A 22,764-nucleotide genomic window follows, 5' to 3' on the forward strand; every position below is an offset into this window, starting at 1 on the left:
TCTGGATTATCCTGTCTCGGCTTGCCCTCACTGTATACCTCATTGGCTTTCTGATTCTGATCACGACCTGGACTGCTTATTGGTTTCTGTTTCCTGCCTTACCCTTTGGACTGTTCTGCTTGTGTTGTGCTCTGGCACAACTATAATGTCTGACACCTGGGTATTATTTCAGAGGGCTGATGATGGGAGTAACTCACCCATTGTAGCGTGAGGATCTGTGTTCAAGGGATCCGGGCTGGCAGTTCTCTTTCCCAGAACTGGCCCAAGATGCCACCTCGAATAGCCCACTCGTCACCAAGGACATCAGACCGTGCCTTTTTTTTTTCTTTTTTTCTTGTCCCTATGCTCCATCTCAAGCTTGTCACAACATTACTTCCCATTTCTGCACAAGAAGAATCTCCCAGATCCAGCAGCCATGGGCTGAACTTTTTTTTAAGTATCTTTCCCGGTTGAGAGGGAGCTACATTGCTCTGCAGTTCTGCTGAAGGACCACTCTTTTCCACAACAGACTCTGGCTGCTGAGACTTATAACTCCTCTTCCTCTGATCGCAGGGGACACCTGACTGTTGCCTGCCAATTCCGAATGACTTCTCACATCCTGTTGTCATCATGGAGGGTGTGGGGGATGCCTCAGTTTTCATCACAGGACTCCGGAGGATGCCTTGGATCCTGTTCTCGTCCCTGGGGTTCTGGTGGACACCTCAGATATTGTTCTTGTCATGGTTGGTCTGGAGGACATCTCACATCTAGTTCTCATCATAGAGGGCCCAGGAGATGCCTCGGATCCAGTTCACGTTGCTGAGGGGTCGGAGGACACCTCCGCTCCAGTTCATTTTCCTGCATTCGTACAGAAGTGTGTTCAGGTGGTACCTTCTCTAGTTCATGATTCTGAGTTCATTGACAAGGGCACCGAGATGGGATTGCTTGTTGTTAATGAGGTTTATCATGAACTCACCCAGGGCCCTGTTGGAACTCCAAACTCCATGGGCCCTGTTGGGACTCCAAGCTCTATGGGCCCCGGTGTGATTCTCCTGCCAGAGAACCTGCCTTGTCAAGGGCAACCTCTGGGTTGCCCGCTAAAAACGCTGGCTGCACCTGGGACAAACTCAGGTCGCCCACCTGAACTCCGGCTGCGCCTAGGACGACTTCTGGGTCTCTCAACTTAACTAAATCTGTGCCTATGACCCCAGGGAAGCTTGCCTGAACTCCTGCTGCACCTTGGACGAGTTCTGGGTTGCCTGGTTGAACTTTTGTTTTGCCCTGTCTGAGTAGTTTTTGTGATGTTTTCAATCTTTTGCCCAAGGGCCCCTCAGGCTGCCCATCTTGGGTAGATTTTGTTTTTTGTACGTTTAACATCCGTCCTTGAGAATGGGACTCCTTGAGAAGGAGATTTCTGCCTTGCCCTTTGGACTGTTCTGCCCATCACTTCCAGCAGTGTGTTGCCTGCCATCTGCATACGTGCATTCAGCTCTTTTCTGGACATAACCTGACTGCATCAAGTTTCTATTTATTGCTTATTTTTTTCAATAAACCTTTTTAAATGAAACACCGTGTCTGGCCTGAATATTGGGTTCTCTGGTTGTCCATGCATTACACCATCATGAAGGAGCTAGAGCCATTTTGCCTTGGGGAATGGAGAAAACCTCAATGTTAAATTGAAGGATAAACCCAAAAGACATCCCGTTTAAATTGGCACAAAAGGTGGTGATACAAAGTACTGATTTTAGGGGTGGTCAGCAGTTACAGACACTGACGATTCCTGTTATTTTGTCTTGTATGTTCTTTTCACAATAACAAAATAATCCATCTTCAAAGTTGTAGGCATTTTCTGTAAATGAAATGGTGCAAACTCTCTAGCAATCCATTTTAATTTCAGGTTGTGAAGGAAGAAAACATGGCAAATGCTGGGGGTGGGTGAATACTTTTGCAGGCTGCTGTACCTACTTGCATAATCTCATACCTGGTTTACTAATAATTCTAGGAGTCTTTTGCAAGGTTCTGAAGACATGTTTTTTTATATAAAGCAATGGCTGAGCTAATGTCCCTAATTCCAGTAAGCTAAAATAGCCTGCATATTGTGCTGTGAGATGGATATTTGGGAATCCAAATTTTTGTAATGAAGTTTTATGATCATGTACCACGGGCTTTTAGTCCCTTACATTTAGTGACAAGGCTATGCACATACAAATTACATCTAGACGGTGTCTTTTAATTTTAATGAGGCATGCCGCATGGTCTAATTTAAATGTCATATTCCTGCATGCTAAATTTACACCTTCTTTTCATATTTAGTTTGGGTAGTGCAGAAAGGCCTTTCAATCAAAAAAGCCACCTTCCACTAGACTTGGCGCTTTAATTATGAATATGCTTTCAGGGCAAGGCCATCCAGATGTCTTTCGGCAACTGGAAAGCCTTTTTTTTTCTCCTGTCTTGTGTTTGAATTCAGGATGTGAGACTCCTAAATGAAACTCAGGGGGCTGTTTCCTCAGTCCAATTACCATTTTAAGCAATTAGAGAAGCCCATGGTAATTTTCTGTTGAGGATATTTGAACTCAGGTTTGAAGCATATTACGCAGTGGAATACTTGTAACAACAGGTTTACCAAATATGAAGGAATTAAAATTTAGTGAATTGTAGAGAAGAAAAGCAATACAGAACACAAAATGTATGCAAACATGTATTGTACCATAGGTGTCCACGTATAGGGAAGGATGAAAATCTAGCAGATGTTAAAACAATGTCTTATCAAAACACTGTATAGTCTCACTATTCATCACCCCATTTGCATTGCTTACTGTGTATAAACTGATTAGATTTAGTATTTAACATAAGGCTGTTAGCACAAAGTAGTTATTAAATTTGCACAATGTACATATGATAACATCAATTTGTGCATACTATCTATAATATCATGCAGCAAATCTGACCATTTTTTCTAATATGCCTTTTCACTCATACCTTTTTATTAGATGGCTTTTTTTTCTTTTCTTTATTCAATAAAAAAACCTGATTTCATGGAAACACAGATGGTCACATGTGAATGTGAGCTCCTTAGTTCAACGATGCAGATAACACCTAATAAATGACCCAGCTGTTACTATTAAACACGTCCTTAAACACCCTCGGAAACCTTGTTCAAAAGCTGGTGCAACAATTTTGGAGGTTGTGGAACCAAAAATAATTCAACACCGGAGAAAGAAAAAAAAAACATACATCCTCTCCAACCTCCAACCAAGTTCAAATCAAGCATTTCATGGTAGGGTAAAATATCATGCTTTGTGTTATGCCTGTTTTTAACACAACACACACATTGGAATCCAAAGTCAAATTGCTTGTTTGTGCCTCCACACTTGGCAAATAAATTTGATTCTGATATTACCACTATTTGCAAAAAAAACAATAACAATAAAACATCAATGTATAACACGATCTAACTTCTTGCTTTTAATGCAGAATGGCAGATATTAGTCACACTGCGGCTAAGATATAATAACTACTTTATGACATTTGCCTTAAATCTATACATTTTTTTTCCAAATTCTTGATGCGTAGATTAAAGTAAAATATATAGCGATCTGATAAACTTAGTAATGTCATTCATTTATTACATATAATATTGTTACGTTCATTATACGGAAAATTATACCTTCTGTTTTGATCTTTATAGAGTAACATATACATTGCAAACTAATATTAGCTGGTTGAACTTATACATTATTTATGAACAACTTCTATATTAGTTGGTCTATTTGCTGTGCAGATGGCATAATAAGCTAAGTGGGGCATAAAAACTCAACACCTATTAGCAGCAACACATTTTTTGTGGCACATACAACCTGACTTGGATCAATTTTAAATGAAACAGATGTAATAGCATAAACCAACCCAACGCACTAGAAATACCATTTTATATAGGCTAAATGTACGGAACCTTTCTCTAAACCAGCTAACAAACAGTGCACAGCAATAGTTTGTGATAGTGGAAGAACTGAATATATCCTCTATACAGTTGTAGAAATATTTAGTCGAGGAAAATCATGAAAACTAAATTAAATATTTATTCTAAATTGATTACAGACTTTTAAAAAACACAGCTTTGATTTTACAAAAAATGAAACAAACAAAAAAAAAGGCCACAAAGAATGGTGACTCTTCATCAAAAACTCCTCTGATCCTATTGTTGTGAACCACTCTTTGCAGACAAAGGTGCAGCATTTTGTCAGGAAATTAAAGGTATCTGCATGCTTTTCATATGGAACAAAGAGCACCTGAGCCCTGCTGGCTATAAATCCCAGCACATGACCTCATTCTTGTGCCCTTTCATTGCCTCTTGCCACTGTTTGATGTTGCTGATTAGCACATCCCATTCCTAAATTATGTTTGCTTTGGTTTTTATGTAACCTTTTCCTAAGCTTCCCCTTTGCTACAATTCTTCTGCCAGTTTGTGACAAATCTGGTGATTTTACACAATACTCAGCCATAAAATAAAAGAAAAAAAAACCCTTTAGCTTAACTTCAAACATTTACAGAACAATAACTGGGAGGTAATTTGATTGCTAAGGTCCGTAAAAATAAAGATTAATTTACTGTACATGCGCTGTCAGTGCCTGCTTTATTGTAGTCACGCTCTCTGGGAGAAGATTAGATACTTAATATCTAGAGCTCAGGCTGCACTGCACATGGATGAAATGTCCTTCCAAGAGTTCTTTAAAGACTAATCCTCAACAGTAATATTATAATTAAATATTTGGCTCACATAGTCTGCTTTCCGTAGGCACCCTGTACTATCTGTAGGTAGAATCTGCTCATTAAAAAATAAATAAAAAATGCAGGATTCAAATCTTGTTGTACATCAACATATAAAGAAAATGTACGGCCCTGCTTTGGACCTCACCGATCACCATGCATATACAATCAATGGCTGTTTTGTAATAGATTATACTGAAAAATATACCCTTTCTCATATCAGTGAATGCACCAGCATATTGGCTCAGTTCAGTCCAGCTCTAAAAAAGGGAGGGCACATGCAAGTGAATTTTATAAGATGAAAACATTTAAATTAAGCCTGAGTGCTGAAATGATGGATGTAAGTTGAGTGCTTTAGATGGAAAATGCAGATGGCCCACTCCTCCCCACCTTAGCCCTTCATTTCTCTGTCCATCCTGGACCATGTTTCCTTCACACTACATTTCCTGCCACTGTCCCTTAAAATGGGTTGTACTATTCAGAGAAAGAAGCTTTTAATTGCATTTCCATGTAGGTGTTTTCTGAGGGTGTCGTTCCCCAGGCAGAAGGAAGAGTGCTCTGAGACGAGCTTTACATGCTCAGCGGTGCAGTCAAGCCCCACCAAGGGAAGTGCGTCAGAGTTGAGAGGTGCTGGAAGTGCAGACAGCCCTGTAGGGACACTTGAAAAAGCCATAACATCCAAAGTATAAATAAATGCATGGGGAGAGCATTTTTACTCATGGATGAAAAGCCTTTAACCTTTTGGTTTAGATGTGGGAAGGAATTATTCTTCGACATTTAACTTGCTTATTTCTCCTTTCTGTACTGAATAATTATTTTTGCTTTTGTAGAAACTGGAGATTAGGAGACCAACGCTGCTGTCTGTGTTATACATCCTCAATCGAACACCACATCAGTAATTTGAATTTGGATTATCCTCAGGCAGACATGAACACCAAGAAGCAGATTATTTCCTTCATGATTGTCTTTTTTTTTCACAGCATTACTAAGTGCTCTTCGCTGTCCCTTCTTGTGAAGCCAAAAATGATTGTTTTAGTCTGAATCTGTGATGCCACGCTGATGCATAATTCATTGAGAGAAGGACAGAAACGTAAACAGTGACATAACCAGAACAGTTGTTTAAGGGTTGGCTCTCTCATTTATTAAGAAAGAATGTACTGAAGTGAAGTTAGTGTCTAAAAGTAGCCTTTAGGGGTGTAACAAGATATTGTGTCACGACATGTTGTGATTTGAAACACCACAAAATTTCTCATAATGTGAAGTTCATCTTGGAAAATACCATCCTAATGCTTTCAGCATGTGACTTTATATACTAAAATAAGTGTGAGATTTTATAAGTCCTGGATTTGATGGGAAGCACTTCAAACATTACACCCTTTTGTGTCTTTGCACCAGATTATTGCTCTGCAGTAAGTAAGTAGTACTTAAGTTGTCTCCATCATTCGTACTCTAAACAACATGCAGACGAAGACAATTTCCTATCCTGAAAAACTTACCGGCTAAGTTCAGTCAGACCAGGTGATGTGTGCCTCCATTTGCTTGAGTGATATTCATGCCTGAATATCTAATGAGACGTTTCCATTGACAACTTCATATTCTGATGTCATCATCTGATTGCACCGACCTATCTAATCTTTCATGGTCAAGCACACCAGATTTGGTGAGAATCTGATGGTGTATCAGGGAGATATAGTCGTTTGTGTAATCTAGGGGGCGCTGCTGAACCAAATTGTAATGTAATCTAATGAAGCTGTTGGTGGGTTGACAAAAATCATTCATATTCAGTTTGAAGCAAATCAGATCATGCGCGTGTGATTTAGAGCCAAACGTAAACAAACAGCGTGCTATGGAAATTCGCCGCTCAGCCACGGCAACCCTATCAAGCCAACTGCTACGGTTCAGAACAGGATTCAGCATCAACATGTTTTGTTGGATCACACTTTGCTAGAAAGTTGTGAGCAAGAGTTTAAAATAAGGAAATCCACCAGAGAAACTGAAAACTTGCTGTTTTAAGTGGGCGGAGTTAAAGTGCTGTAATCAAATGAGCACATGAGTGTAATGAGCACTTATGTGAGAAAGTTTGGTGCTGCTGTGACCTAGTGTGTTGAATTTATTACAGTTTCATCTTTTGTGGAGAGAAGTCAGATTTTGAGACATAGCAACACCCACAAGCTTTCATGCAGCAAAAATCTTTTGATAACTTTGATCCCAAATGAGTGATGACTATCCTGAGAGATTTAGAAGTCTGCAACCCAAAAGCCGTAGGAGGAGTTTGCTAAAAAACAACTCGAGTGAAATAGAAAAAAATGGTGGCTTGGATTAAAAATGGCCGTCTTCCTGTAGGGTTTTGTACCATCGCTCCAAGATACTTTTTTGTAGGTGCTGAGAAGTTACATATGTGTAACAAATTTCATAATTCTCTGCCAAATCATGGCTTGGGGCTGATTTTTGTAGTGCTACTAGAGGGCGTTATGGAGAAGGTAGGCCTCACACACCAAATGTTGGGATGGATCTCTGTGTGGGTCTGGAGTAAGATCGAACACGTTGATTTTGGTGCAGTTCCGGCTATCTATGTGGAAATTAGAGCCAAACGTATACCCATGGCGTGATACCGCGCTGACGTGGCCACACCTTACAACCAAAGGTCGCAGTGGTGGAGAGCATGTTAGACCATCTTGTTATCTGTCACTGGGAGAGTTTAGTTTTGAGATAGATATAGATTTTCCAAAGTAAAACATTACGCTTCCCATTCTCAGGGGGTGGGGCTTTGATCACATCATCATTTGACTATAAGGTTCTGTTCGGAACCACGTGTGGACCTATCACAAAAGTTTTGTTTCTTTAAGAATTTCCTTGTTGGAGCTTTCGCAATTTTATTTTTTTTGCAACCCACCAAACTTTTAGGTCAGACTTCGCAGCACTTAGCTGCTCGGGGCTAAGAAGGACTGTAACACCAACAAAACCAACATTTGACTTCATGCTGTTACTCACCTGTCCAGAGGAGAAAAGTTAGCTGTAAGTCTGGCTGATGGAAAAATCTGAATGTGTTGCTTTTATTTTGAAAATAGAATGTTGATGGTGACAACTTTCATTTCCAAACAAGGTCTCCTCATTCACAGTCTTTCAGTAACCCCATTGGAAGCTGGGTCTGCATTGGTAAACACAGAGAAATGTGTAAGAAGTGTGCTTAAAAAAATAAAATAAAAAACTATATATATAGTTCTTAGCAATACATCTTTTTTAAGATAAAGTGGTGTACTTAGTTTGTAACAACATAGCCAGTGTTCTCAACATGAATTTAAATGAGTTTAAATGAGACCAGACATATAGTGATAAATGAGACTTTGGGAATTATTGATGCGAAAGGTATGTCCCTGGAAATTTCTTACTTGTATTTTTGGATAACCTTGGCTTTGTTGGTCTAAATGGAATATCATTAGCCCAGCTCGTATGTTTTGGGTCAACTTTTAATTTTATGCAACTCTTTTACATGAATCTTGAAAGAAATGAAGGAATCTGCTTCACATCACGATTTTTGGGGCAAATTACTTCCATTCAAAATGTACTTTTCAATACAGTGCCACTGCAATTTGATTTATTTTCTTTTGTTATTTTATCTGTTCAAAATGACCTGGTTTTGTGTTGCCAGTAGGTACTGCTATGTTTTCTTTATCTTTTTGACATATAGGCTGGAAGGTTAAAAAGCCAAATATGTATCTATATTTGTTAAGGATGCTGAGTACTTAAATTAATAACGCTATCCATTTTAACAAGGAAAAAATATGTTATTACATATATACATGATATGGCCCTGCTCTTGACAGTTTCGGGCGCTTATGTGGCCTTCTAGGTAAAATAACTACCCACACCTGATTTACTGTTTTAATAGGAATTTCTTTTTTAAACAGCAGTAACCACAGGTAATTATGATAATCACTAAAACCAATAATGATTTTAGCCCTGTATCAATTATTTTCCATTGTGATTGTGATAAAAGTGATGTTTATTACCTCACCAGCTGCCAATATTAGCAATGATTATTTATATACAGCCCATGACTCAAGCTCAGTATTAGGAGTTTTTAATCAATATGACAGAGACATTTAGTTTTGATGTCTTGACCACTGGGTCAGTCATTTTTGTTAACATTTGAATTACAAATTCAGCCATCAAAATAACACCACAGTGATGGGCTGAGGTTGATCGATAGGAAACGTGCCACAAGTCAGATGGCTGTGGAAATCATGTAGAGTCACTGAATATCAGTATAGCGTGTGTGCTTATCCAAGATTCCCTTGATAAATGATGGCTAGAAAATCCACCGCGTTGGTTTCACATCCATTGAAACAGAAGAACAGCTCCGGGCTGTACATCAATGTGACATCTAAGATCATAGGCATGGATCTCTGAGGGCTCTTTTATGAAGCGTTTACATCTCAAAGATACAACCTAAAAACTGTGCAAACCGCCTTCCAATCTTAGGCAGAGATTAAGAAGACATGAACGCACCCATGTCTGTCCTTAGGGAGGAAATGTCTTGAATATATAATAGTAAAAAAACAAACAAAAAGACAACCATTGCAATATTTGCATGATTTAAAGTTGTGCTTGCTGGAATATATCATGATCTTCTATGTGTAACTGGACTGAATGGCATTTAATTGGTATTCAGTTACTGTTTTTTTTTTTTTTTTTAATGAGTCTGATGAGATCATTCCTTTGTACTGCAGCAGACATTCAGAAACTGAAAACCTGACGCAGTTCTGTGAATCATCCAGCGTATAATGCAGTGTGTGATAATGTAGACATTATAGCTGCAATATTACCAAGAACTACATAAAATACATCTATTACTGACCTGGCAATCTGTTTCATTGTGTTCTTGTTTTCTGCCTCTTTTAAATGGTTATGTACCATTCATACAGACAAGGAAAGTGAGCGTAACATTGTGCTGCAAACTCTAAGTCGCTAGTATTTTGAAAAATTAAAGATAATCTAAACTAATTCCAAGCTGTGTGCTGATACTGTATTAGCGTTATGTTATGTGCTCACTCAAATAGATGAACAGAGTTGAAAATGAGTTTTTTTTATGGCTGCGCAGTAATGCTGCAAATGTACTGAAAAATCAAGCATTATTGAACATTTTTCTATATGGCTAGCCACTGAACATAACGAGTGATCTTGGAAAAAAGTATTCTGTGTGTTAATACTATTATTTTCCTTTCCTTGATAGTTGTAGTTTGTTTCTTTAGTTTTATATAGGAGGCGTTACAGGTTCCATGGTTTTTAGATTGGAATATTAAGAAATTTGATTCCCATGCTTTTAGGTCTGGATAAAGACGCACAAAGAAGAAAAAAAAGAATAGAAAAATACATATTTTTCCAAACTATTACATTGTCCAAAAATTGCGTCCTTCGTTCCCTTTTCCCTCTCTCCCTGAGGATTTTGTTTTATTTAATTCATGTATTTTCCAATTTTACATTCATAGCTAATTCCCTTCTCAATTTGTTTTGTCTTTACACGTTTCATTTCATTCTTTTCCTCTGTTTTTTTTTTGTTTGTTTTTTTTGTACATGACATGCATTTACTGTGAATCTGTTATTTACATTTCTAAATGGGCATAATGAACCTAGAATTAAGGAAGTGCAATTTAGGAACAGTATGGAATATTAGGCTAACTGTGCAGCCTATTATTTAATAGGCTGCACAGTGGGGCAGTGGGTAGCGCTGGTGCCTTGCAACAAGAAGGTTCTGGGTTCAAATCCAACCCTGGGTCTTTCTGCATGGAGTTTGCATGTTCTCCCTGTGCATGTATGGGTTCTCTCTGGGTACTCCAGCTTCCTCCCACAGTCCAAAAACATGACTGTTAGGTTAATTGGCATCTCTAAATTGTCCTTAGGTGTGAGTGTGTGCATGAATGGTTGTTTGTCCTGTTTTTCTATGTGTTGACTGGTGACCTGTCCAGGGTGTACCCTGCCTCTCGCCCAGTGAACGCTGGAGATAGGCACCTGTGACCCCATGAGGGATTAAGCAGTTCAGACAATGGATGGAACATGTACTTGGAAAATGTGAAGAAAGCCCATGTGACTGCTTTTAAATTACAATTAGAAAAGGTTCAGCAAAAGGAGTTGCTCCAAGAGCTTTTAGCGAGACAGTATAACACGCTGAAACTGAAATGCTCTTTTGGAAAGCCGTGGGTCTGCAAACAGTCTGCCCACCAAATGTCATTAATATCTGACAGGGGCTTTGTCTCACGCTGCATGTCACAAATAGAGGTTTAATCTGGGATAATATAAATTGATTTGCAGATATTTTTTTCTTTTTTTCATTAAGAGCACACTGCAATATTTTTACATCAAAGTGAAGTAGTGGTTGTGTACTAAAAAAAAACAACAACACAGAGGATGAATTATACGTTTGTGCTTTTGGTGAAGAGGATTAAAACATGGACTGGTGTTTTATAAAAGAGATGACTAAATTACAGAGTGGTAAAGCAGGAATATGGTGAGTAAGAGAGTATGTGGGTATGTGTAAACATGTTTTGTCACAAAAGGAAAAGTACAGGTTGTAGCGTAGGGGATAACGTTAAGGATAGACATTATACAAATCCTGTCCCATTTTATCTTATTTTGTCCCATTCATCTATTTTTATACTTGCTGTATTCTTTTTAGATGTTCACATTTTAGTTAAATTGTTTTGCAAAATAACAAACTCTAGCTTATCTGAACAGGGTTATTTTTTGAATTGGACACAATCCTAAAATATAATACATCCTGTGATCATATTTTTTGGTGGTTGTGTAGTAAAAAAGTTTTGATCTATGCATCTATGTAGTATGTTCACAATCATAAGACTTTTCTACTTTTTGACAAACTTAATTTAATTGATATCTTTAATCAGCAAGGAACCAATATAAATTTCATAGCACCACAAGTGATTTTGTTAAAAGTAGCTAATAACTAGCAACTTTTTAGTGCATCAAGAAATTTCAACTGGCCAAATATACGATAAATATATCATAAGTGCATTTCCCAAATTAAACAAAAAGCCACTAATTACAGCAGTAGTAGTGTTTTGAAGGGAGGGTTGTTGTTTAGGACTGCTTACATGTTTCCAGACCTGAATTTATTTATTTTCAGAGGTTTTCAAATCAGTGGTGAAAACCTAAAATATTAAAAAATCTACATTAGACACTTTATATATTCTTTATATAAGATGAGATAAGGAATTCCTTTATTGTTCCACAACGGGAAATTCAGGTGTGATTGTGGTAAAAAAAAACATATAGACAGAGTTACACACTCAATTAAAAGGTAATGTAATCTAAAGTTTGGCCAACTTATCAGAAAGGCCAAAATAAAAGTAAAAATAAATCCAGAGTTGCCCAGTTATTGGAAATATGGCATGTTTATGTAAAAAAGTAATTATTCAAGTTAAGCAGAGGAAACAAGCAGCTGGTTTACACAACAATGTGAGAAGAAAAATGCAATATCCATGATTGTGCAAGCAAGATCTCAGAGTAGTTATTTCATATGCAAGTGTACCTTAGCATCTGAGATGCTAAAGATAATCAAATAACAGAAAATTGCATTTCTTAAACAGCAGCCGATTTGCCTAACGATGTGAGAAAAAATATGCAATATGCATGATTGTACAAACACCGTGAATGTACATAAGTCATCCTAAATCTCTGCTTTATTTCCTTTTTGTATTTTTCCTTTTTATTTTTTTTTATCTTTTTTGATCCACTGTATATATGTGGACACTCTGTATATACCTTATGCAGCTTTTCCTCCTTTAGGCTCCTTCTTTTGATTATTGAGCCGATGTGTGACAAGTGAATTTCTCCACTGTGAGATCAATAAAGCTTATCTTATCTTATATGATCTTATCTTATCTTAAACAACATGCAGAGTACCCCGAAATCTCTCAGTTCAAATACTGTCTCATTCTTACAAGCAGCAGTAGAATAGACTATATTTGAGGTTATTGTTGTAAAAACTGCTCTTATAGAATATGGTCAATGGAAGAGTGGCAAGAAGAAAGCCATTGTCGAAGGAAATCCTAAAGAAGTTATGTTTGTAGTTTATCACAACCCATGCAGGTAACGCAGCACACTTGGGTAAAAATTGCTCTGGTCAGAAGATACCAATATTGAACCTAAAAGAGCAAGAATTTGCATCTAACAACACATTTTATTCACCTATACACTTATTAGTTGAAAGTTTTGTTATTGTGTGGACGTTTAGGGCAAACTAAATAATTCAAATTACATTGTCATTACACACAAAAAAAAAAGAATGGGAAGATTCTGTCACAATGAATCTGCAAGAAAACAAGATTAAATAAGAAACCTACTCCTTATTTAAAAAACTTGGGGGGGGGGGGGTTATTACAAAATATTTTGCAGATACTATTTATATCAACATTCAATATCAGTGATGATGGAATAAAATAAATTAAGTGCAAACTTTTCAACCACATAAAAGCTTATTTCTATTGCAGTTTATTGAGTAAAAAAAACCTGGAATTTCTTTGGATGATGACAAAATATATTAAACTTTAGAGATCCTACAAAAGATGGTATTGTATGAACTAATGGCTAAATAATATTTGAAAAACATAATGTTGCAGGCAGTTGTTTGCTTTAGAAATATATTCAAATAGCAATGGGAATCTGTTATATATTTTGAGGGCCATCCAGGTTTTTTTTTTTTTTTTGCCCTCTACCTGCTCTGTTTTATCAAAAGGATTTTCTTTATTTATTGTTCAGTTCTTGAATTGAATTGAATCTGTAGAGAGTTCTTAAACGTCTCTATTGAAACAATATGGATAAGATTAACGTGAAGCTCTATTAGTGGTGATTTGTTATCCGACATATAGTGTTAGTCACAAAGTTAAAATGTTTCTCCTAAGAGACTATCTTAAAACTCTTGTTACTGTCAAAAGTTATGTTATTTGAGAAAAAGCATTGGTTTTAAAATGTTTAAATGCATTAAATGAACGGAAATCAAACATTCACCCACAATAGATTATATCACTACTTTTGAAAGCATAGCTAAGGCTTCCTACTGCAAGGGGTTCACAGCAGATGCTCTTGTTCATTTTAAAATACATTATTCTTACTGTTTTTTCATCAGTTGAGAAAATGTTCTGCTATTTAGAGAATATTTCCTAGAGGCTGCAGAGAAAAAAAAAAATCTGTTTCAACCTCAACAGCATGATCTTTTTCTGACAATATGAGCTGCATTGGTTATTTAGTTTCTTTCTAATGCTGTGCTCCTTTTCTCCAGATACACATTTGCTTTACCAATGATATCTATATTGACAGCCCTAATATTATTCTCAGCCAATTTATTTGATTGTTCTGATCTTGCAGTTGCTGAATTACCCATGTATATTTGAGAAAATGTCGAAGTTGTGTGCTGTAATGAATAACAATGCAGTTCTCAGTGTGCAGTCTGAGCTGTTCTCCGCTCTTGTTGACTAGCTCGCAAGGCCGCTTCAGTCTTTGATGCTTGCATCGGAAAAAAAGCGTAAAGAAGAAGAAAAAAAAAACAACAACAACACAATTTTGTTCTGTTTTTGTGACTTGAAAGGTATTCTGTTTTCACACGATGATCCAGGCTCCTTATTTTCATTTCAGTGTTGGTGAGAACAACTGTTCTTCTGTGTTCGGGAAAGAGGTTTAAGTTTGCGTCTTAATACTGGATTTTGTAAACAAGTTGCAGAGCCACAGTAACAGCAAGCTTTTTGCCCCTGTTCTACTAATTTAAACTAAAGGCATTTTTAAATCTGTACAAATAGCAAATGCTGAGGGAGACAGCACAAATATCCTTCTCACAGCCCTTAGCCAGGAGGCACATTTTGTGTTAAACAGTTTTAAAATGCTTATGGCATGGTGCATGTGATAATACCTCATATCATATCCCCGATTACTGTTTCTCACCAGCTCTTCTTACATTTTTTTCTCTCTGCCTGCCTTGCCTGCAGGCTTTATCATTCTTTCAGATTCCATCTGATCATACTTTAACAACAGCCAGGAGCAAAAGCAAGTAAGTCAGTTTTTGTTATGACTTCTAAAATTAAATCTGGACACAAATATTTCCTAACAAAGGCTGCTCACAGTCTGTTACATAAAGGCAAGAACACACACACACACACACACACACACATACACACACACACACTTACATACATACATACATACATACATACATATACACACATACATACATATACATATATATATATATATATATATATATATATATATATATATATATATAAATACTTCCAGTAGCACATCTGTGGGGTCATACACAACTTTAGAGTCCAGTGGTGGCATGCTTTACACCACTGCTTCCAAAGCATTACATTGCACTTGGTGATGTATGGTTTGGATGCAGCTTCCCAGTCATGAAAACTCATTCCACGAAGCTCTCTACACACTGTTTTCGAGTTAATTTAAAGGCCACATGAAGTTTGGAGTTCTATAGTGACTGATTCGTCGGGAAGTTGTCGACCTCTGCACAGTACAGTGGCAACCACAACCATAAATATATTTCATTGCAATTTTATGTGAAAGACCAACACAAAGTGGTATAAAATTCTGAAGCAGAAAAAAAATTATACCTGATTTTTTTACAAATAAAAAAAATTGAAAAAGGTGAACCCTAACCCAAAAGTGTTTAGTTCCCCTGAGTTAATATTTTGTGGAACCACCTTTTGCTGCAATTAGAGCTTCAAGTCTTTTAAGGTATGTCTCTACATGCTTCGCACATTTAGTTCCTGTTCTTCTTTGCAAAAAAGCTCAAACTCAGTCAGATTAGGTGGAGAGCGTTTGTGAACAGCAGTCTTCAGATCTTGCCACAGATTCTCGATTGGTTTTAGGTCTGGACTTTGACTGGGTCATTCTACTACATGAATATGTTTTGTTTAAACCATTTCATTGTAGCACTGGCTTTATGTTTAGAATCGTTGTCCTGCTGTAAGGTGAACCTCCACTTCAGTCTCAAATCTTTTGCAGACTACAACCAGTTTTCTTCCAAGATTACCCTGTATTTGGCTCCATCCATCTTCCCATCAACTCTGAGCATTTTACCTGTCCCTGGTGAAGAGACGCCCCCCCCAGGGCATGATGCTGCCATCTCCATAGTTGAGCTTGTCCATAGTTTGTTAGTTCTCCATCACATGTAGAATTTTGCAAATTTTGGTCTCGTCTGACCATATCACATTGTTCAATATGTTTGCTGTGGCCCCAACATGGGTTTTGGCAAACTGCAAATTGAACTTCTTATGGTTTTCTTTTAACAATGGCTTTCTTCTTGCCACTCTTCCATGAAGACTACATTTGTACAGTGCACAACTAATAGTTGTCCTGTGGACAGATCCCTCTACCTGAGCTCTGCAGTTCAACCAGAGTCACCATGGGCCTTTTGGCTGCATCTCTGATCAGTGCTCTCCTTGATTGGCCTGTAAGTTTAGATGTCTTGGTAGGTTTACAGTTGTGCCATACTCTTTCCTAACCTTGCATTCAATCTGAGATCTGGTGGTATTGGTGCATTTATAATCACATAAGAATGTTGTACCGCACCCACTTCAACCATTTGTGACCATACCAAAAACGGTTTGGGTCAATAACATTGCAGGACCACAGTTTAAGGCATGGCATACCAGCTGTGATGAAAGCAAGTGCTGCTTAGCCCACAATAAACATGCCAGCGCAGGAGGACGCAGGTGTAGCTGCTGCTCTGTTTTGTTAGAATCCACAATTTCTTCTTTGAAAGAACAGCAAGAGGTGCCTTGCCCAGTGTAACTTGTTGTGGTTTCTCATAGCACCCACTGCTTACATTTTCATTTGATACCATGATTGGCTAAAACCAATCGTTGGCAGGCGGGCACTAGATGTCGCTTCGCCCAATCCACTCAGAGAGTTTTGCTGAATGTCCCTTCTTTCCCCAAACACATTCAATGGGCGCAGTCCCAGATTGATAATGTGCAGAACGTAGAGTACTACATATTATGAGTGCAACTCCAGAACCACCAAAGCTCAAACTACTGGAACACCAATGTTTCTCTCCACAGTGAAGAAAGTTGTATTTTGCTAAGAAGCGAGCGAGTGCCAACTTCATAGGAAGCACCTTTTCCAAATTTTACACTTGAAATTTTGTCCAAAATTCCGACCTGTCCCAGAGGTGAAAAGACCTCTGCTTTTATGGAAGGCAGAGGTCTTGTGGTCCAACAAGTAAAGACACTGCGCAGACACTGACAAGAGGTATGTTCGGATGGATCTATCAGTGGGGAAGAATGCTATATTAGTAGATGATGACATTATGAAATCACACAAGAGGCTGTTTTTATCATTGTTTGACAAATGCGGTCATGAGTCAAGCTTACATTTTTGAGAACTAAATAATACTGCATTTTTAAATAGTGAAACTGAAGTTCAGACAGCTCACCCTAACATAATTTTGCAGCACTCTGTTGAACAGTTACCAAAAAAAGTTAAACACTGTTATTTTCACGCAGAATGAGCATTTTCTCCTTAAGGTGTGTGCTAAGTCACAGCTGAATCTATGTGTATATTGGCAGAGGAGATCTGGGCAGCAGTTGCCATCTTTGTGAGGATCCTTATTTTTCAATATAGGTCTATGCATCTCTCCTTGCTTTTAATTTTGACTATGCTGCCTACAGCTTTGCTTTATACATAATAGTAACAAATGCTCAAGCCCCATTTGTCAAAACTAACAGGTTAAACTAAGCTTGTTTGTCTTTACATATCTTGATTTTATTGTTTAGGATTTTTGTGATACACTAAGGACGAACAGGGAAGCTGCATCTTCTTTGCTCTTCAGCTACTAACACTTCTCTCAGACCATCCTACAGTTAAAAAGGAAAACAAAAACAGCACAGATCTTGTCTTTCACTTACATGATTGATGATTTTGGAAGCTAAGGGGTTTTAACAGTTAGGATTTTATCAAAGAGGTACACTGTGGTGCTTTAACTAGATTATGACCAAAATTATATACAGTATGAGGGAGGGCTTCTGTTGCTTTGTCCGAGACAACTTTTTTAGTACCTAGCAATTTATTTTTAGTATTATTTAAGAAAGTCTTATCAAATCCTGTTGGCTATAATTGGGTAAAGGTGAAGGCAATAACAAATGTCTTGGACCATTTTTGGTCCACTTTAGCTCTGCCGAGGACATAGTAAACCTTTGAATTTTGTGTCAGTTGTGCAAAAGATCAACAGTGGAATGTTCCTGTGAATATCCTGTTGACTTTATTCCAATAGACTTACAATTAACTGAGCTGCCAAACTGGCTGATGAGACAGACTGATACTGCATACCTCTGTATAGCTCTTCCCTCCTCACAATGTACACACTATTTCATAAGCTCTTGATGATATGACATCTTTCAGCTACAGGTAATGGAACAATTACTAATTTTGTGCAGTTCATTGAATTTCACTCTAAAAATTCTAACTAACCCTTTACTCTTCTGGAACTGTGTCCTGGCCTCTCCCCTAATGAAAACTATCAAGATGTATACATACAAGCTAGGCTAGTACCAGGACACCAACCAATTTAAATTCATTTATTTGACAAGAATTGTACCACAAGGTTGTTAATGGGCAAAACTACTTCTGGTCAAGGTGCAACTTTGTAAATTATATTTCACCAAATAGTGGAGAGGTTTCAGTTATTCATTAGAGCCTTTGTGTGTACCTGTGGATTAGGGGATTAATTCACACAAATTTGTAAACCTAATTGTTGTGTTCATTCTACAATGGATAAAGGATGAACAAAAAAATTCTTAAATGAAAACTGCTCAATTAATAACACTTATGCCAATGATGAGAGTGTGTAAACATATGACAGCAACTGTATAAGGTGATTTTGGTAGTGTTGGGAAGTTTCAACAAACTAGTGAGTTTATAATCTTTAATTTGTTAGGAGTCGAAATTTTGGTAACCACAGTATTTGATGCATCATACTCTATATGAAAGAGTACTAAGATGTTTCATTTGATGTACTATAAGGCCTGAAACATCTCTCTCTCTCTCTCTCTCTCTCTCTCTCTCTATATATATATATATATATATCTATATATATATATATATATATAGATATATATATATATATAGATATATAGATAGATAGATAGATAGATATAGGTATGTTTTTTTATGTGTTTTTCATTGATGGTTTAGTTTTGTCTTTTGTATCAGAAGGGACAGCTGATTTTGGACAGAGACCTGTCATTCAAAATCTGAGCAAAATTAAAAATCGGATTCATCTTTGGCTGCTTCATCTAATTCATGCCAAAGTGCTTAATTGGTGATAATTGCTTAATTGTACTATGGAGTACACCTGATTTGAACCATTTGCCCTTGTTATCTTGCTAGGCTTATTTTTTCGTTATTTTTGCCACTTAATTTGCCACCTGTCTGTTGGAGAAACACTGCAACATAGTACATAAACTTTATTATCTCTCCTGAGCAGAGTCTTGTACTTGTAAATGTGACATTTGCATTCTGTGATATTCATGGAATGCAGAATGACAAAGGATAAAGTGTCCTCAACCGGGCACAGTCAAGCGAACGTAACAAAACATATTCATGTTTTGACAACATCCATAAATGTTACTTCATGACATGAACTTTTTCCGATCAGATGGCAGAAATCATCAAAACGCAAATGTAACTACAGCTATCAGGATGTCTCTGTGGTGTTTTCTCAACTTGCCGTGCATCAATTGCTCCAGATGGGGTAATTTATTAGTGCCTGTTTTACTTCTATTTAAAATAAAACATTGCCCTTTTTACCTAAATATGTTGCATTATCTATTAACAATTGTGCAGGGTCTTTTTTAATTTCGATAAGTAGCAGTCAATTCAATGTCAGTTCACTTTTATTTATAGAGTGGCAATTGACAACACATGTCCCAAGGCACTTTACAAAGTCAATAAAATAAAATCATCCAGACATATTAGTCAAAAAGTTTCCTATCTAAGGAAACCTAGCAGATCGCATAGAGTCTTAACCAGTAGCATTCACTCCTGAAAGAGTGTAGAGCCACAGTTGACAGTCATCTGCATTGTCAATGACTTTGCAGCAATCCCTCCTACTGAGCATGTATGAAGCCACAGTGAAGAGGAGAACTCCCCTTTAACAGTAAGAAAAAACCTCTGGCAAAACCAGGCTCAGTGTGAATGGCCATCTGCCACTACTGACTTGGGGTTTGAGAAGACAGAGCAGAGTCAAAAAAAAGCACAGAAGCACACATCCAGGAATCCTTTCTGTTAGAGTGTAATGGCAGAAGATCTGCCTCCTGAATGGCGTGACAGCTAAAAGAATACCAGACCAGATGTATCTACTATGAAAATAATGAAGAAAGAGAGAACATAAAGTTAAAAGTTGAAAAAACAACAAATAATGCAAAATTGGAGATAGGAAAATGCAGCAGAATGAGAGAATTAGGTCTTTGTGTCCTCCAGCTGCCTAAGCCTATAGCAGCATACTACAGAGATGGCTCACGGTAACCTCATTATAAGCTTTGTCAAAAAGGAAAGTTTTAAGCCTGGTCTTAAAAGTAGACCGTGTGTCTGCCTCATGGACCAAAACTGAGAGTCGGTTTCACAAGAGAGGAGCCTGATAACTAAAAGATATGCCTCCCATTTTTTTTTTTTTGAGAATCTAGGAACCACCAGTAGACCTGCAGACAGAGTGTAGTGGGAAATGAGGAACAATCAGGTGTATGTATGATGGAGCTTGATTATTAAGGGATTCATATGTGAGAAGGAGAATTTTTATTTATATTCCTGATTTAGCAGAAAGCCAATGAAGGGAAGTTAAATTTGGAGATATGTGATCTCTCTTTTTAATTTTCATCAGAAATCTTTCTGAAATAATTTCTGTTCTATTCTATATTATGAAATAGGTATTAAGTCTCCATTCCTCACTGTCACTCACTATGACAATTATCCTATGGCTTGGGTCAATAAAGTTTTAACATACATAAAATAGGCATAGGCTAGTATCAGAGTACAACAGTATGATAATGACTTAAAATACCACAGTTTCACTATATTGACACAAAACTTAAAAAACAAAAAAAAAAAAATAAATAAATATATATATATATATATATATATATATATATATATATATATATATATATATATATATATATATATATTTAAAAACACAAAAGCTACAAAAATCCCCACCTCTGCTAAAATAATACAACTTTGTATTTTACTGCTATATACATGTTCTTTGTAGCATTTTCACTTTGACACATTCTTCTGAGCAAAAATGTAAACAAATTTGTTATATCCAAGAAACACACAAACAGCGTCTGTGCTTGTTGGTCATTCATTTGTAACTCTTGCTGGTGCTAGCCCTGAACATACAATGACAGCCCCCTTACGTGATGTCATCACAACAAAATGGCAAATTGATTTCATTGTAGTTATCGAAGTATTTTTTGTAATAAAAAACAGCATTACCTTCAAAAGAGTTATGAGTGCACTTATGTTTGTAACCAGAAATATTTTCTTCTTTCAGACCACCAGCAGTGAACTACTCTACATGCAGAAAGATATAGCTCTGTTTATTCCAGTACTTTCTCTGTAGTATCTTTAAAACAATTTTGAACCCTAGGAATAGTATAGAGGAATGATTTTAGGATTTTTAAGGCCCTGGTACGTAATCATATTAAGATAGGTACCAGGAAGTGTGACTGCAAAAGGTAAAGTGGTTTGTTTGGATGACTAATCAAATATACTTCTTAAGTAACTACTTTGAAAACGAACTTGTGCATATTTTTTTAGTCATTTCAATTACCACATATTTACAACTGACATGCTTTTCAGGTGTTTAATCCACATGCAGAGAGCACTCGGGAGAACAAGTCAGAGTTCAGGGTCTTTTAGTCAAATAACTAAGGAGACCGCAGAGATTGGCCGAGAACCGAAGTGACAAGCAACGGCAGGACTTCATGTTAAATAACTAAGGAGACTGCAGAGATCGGCCGAAAACCGAGGCGGCGGGCGACGACGGGACTTCGGGCTTCACAGGGAACAAGGGAGCATCGGGTTTCTAAAACAAAAGGAGAAGGTTAGAATAAAATAGAATGGTGGATCCGTGAAGCGAACCCACCAGTGCGCCCTTACCGAACTACGCGGGAGAATTCGCCGGAGGGATGCGGTGAAACGGATTCTATGAGCTCAGGTGACCTGAAGGTAGGAGGGCAGGAGGGCTGATGGACAGAGAGTGGACAGGATCCAGCTCACGGGGCTCGGAGGCGTCCTGGACCGACTGCCAGCTGGGGATCGACAAGGGTTTGACGTCGGGGTTTACGCTTGGGAAGTGTTTGGGAGATTGGATGCTTGAGGCAACCTGAGGCACAGGGAAACACCGTGTTAGCGAGGGAAATGAGAGCTGTCATAAGACAGTGGCCAACTGAGGCATACCACACTAGGTTAACACTCTGGCATCGTTGTGCTGGCAGTCGGCCGCTTAACTAGTCCCACCGAGTGCCGCTAAAAGCCGAACACCTGCCACGGTGCGCCTCCCTGCTCATCAAGGTCACCTGTGAGAGGAAAATGGTTGTACCCTGATCAGTTGCAGCCCACAGAACACTGACAACAACTATGTCCATGATAAGCTTTTACATGTATTTACATGATACTTGTTGCACTGTATCCACAAATAATTTACTAAAATTGCAGCATTAGAGAATATAAACAAAGACCTAAGAATAATTAGCAGAATTAACCATTATCCAGGAAACTTAAATAACCAGTCAAAAAACATACACAAGAGAAAATCCAAACATAACCACCAAGAGATCCTGACACCTGCCCTAATATTGCAGCTATGTGTCTGCAAGATCTCCCTGATCCCTCAACAGTTGGCCTACACTGTGAATTCCTTCTGATACAATTAAAACTGGCATGATTATATTTGCCCATGTATATTGTAAACATTGATGTTTCCTTCTG

This window comes from Fundulus heteroclitus, chromosome 11, assembly GCF_011125445.2.
Source record: "Fundulus heteroclitus isolate FHET01 chromosome 11, MU-UCD_Fhet_4.1, whole genome shotgun sequence".
Lineage (NCBI taxonomy): Eukaryota > Metazoa > Chordata > Actinopteri > Cyprinodontiformes > Fundulidae > Fundulus > Fundulus heteroclitus.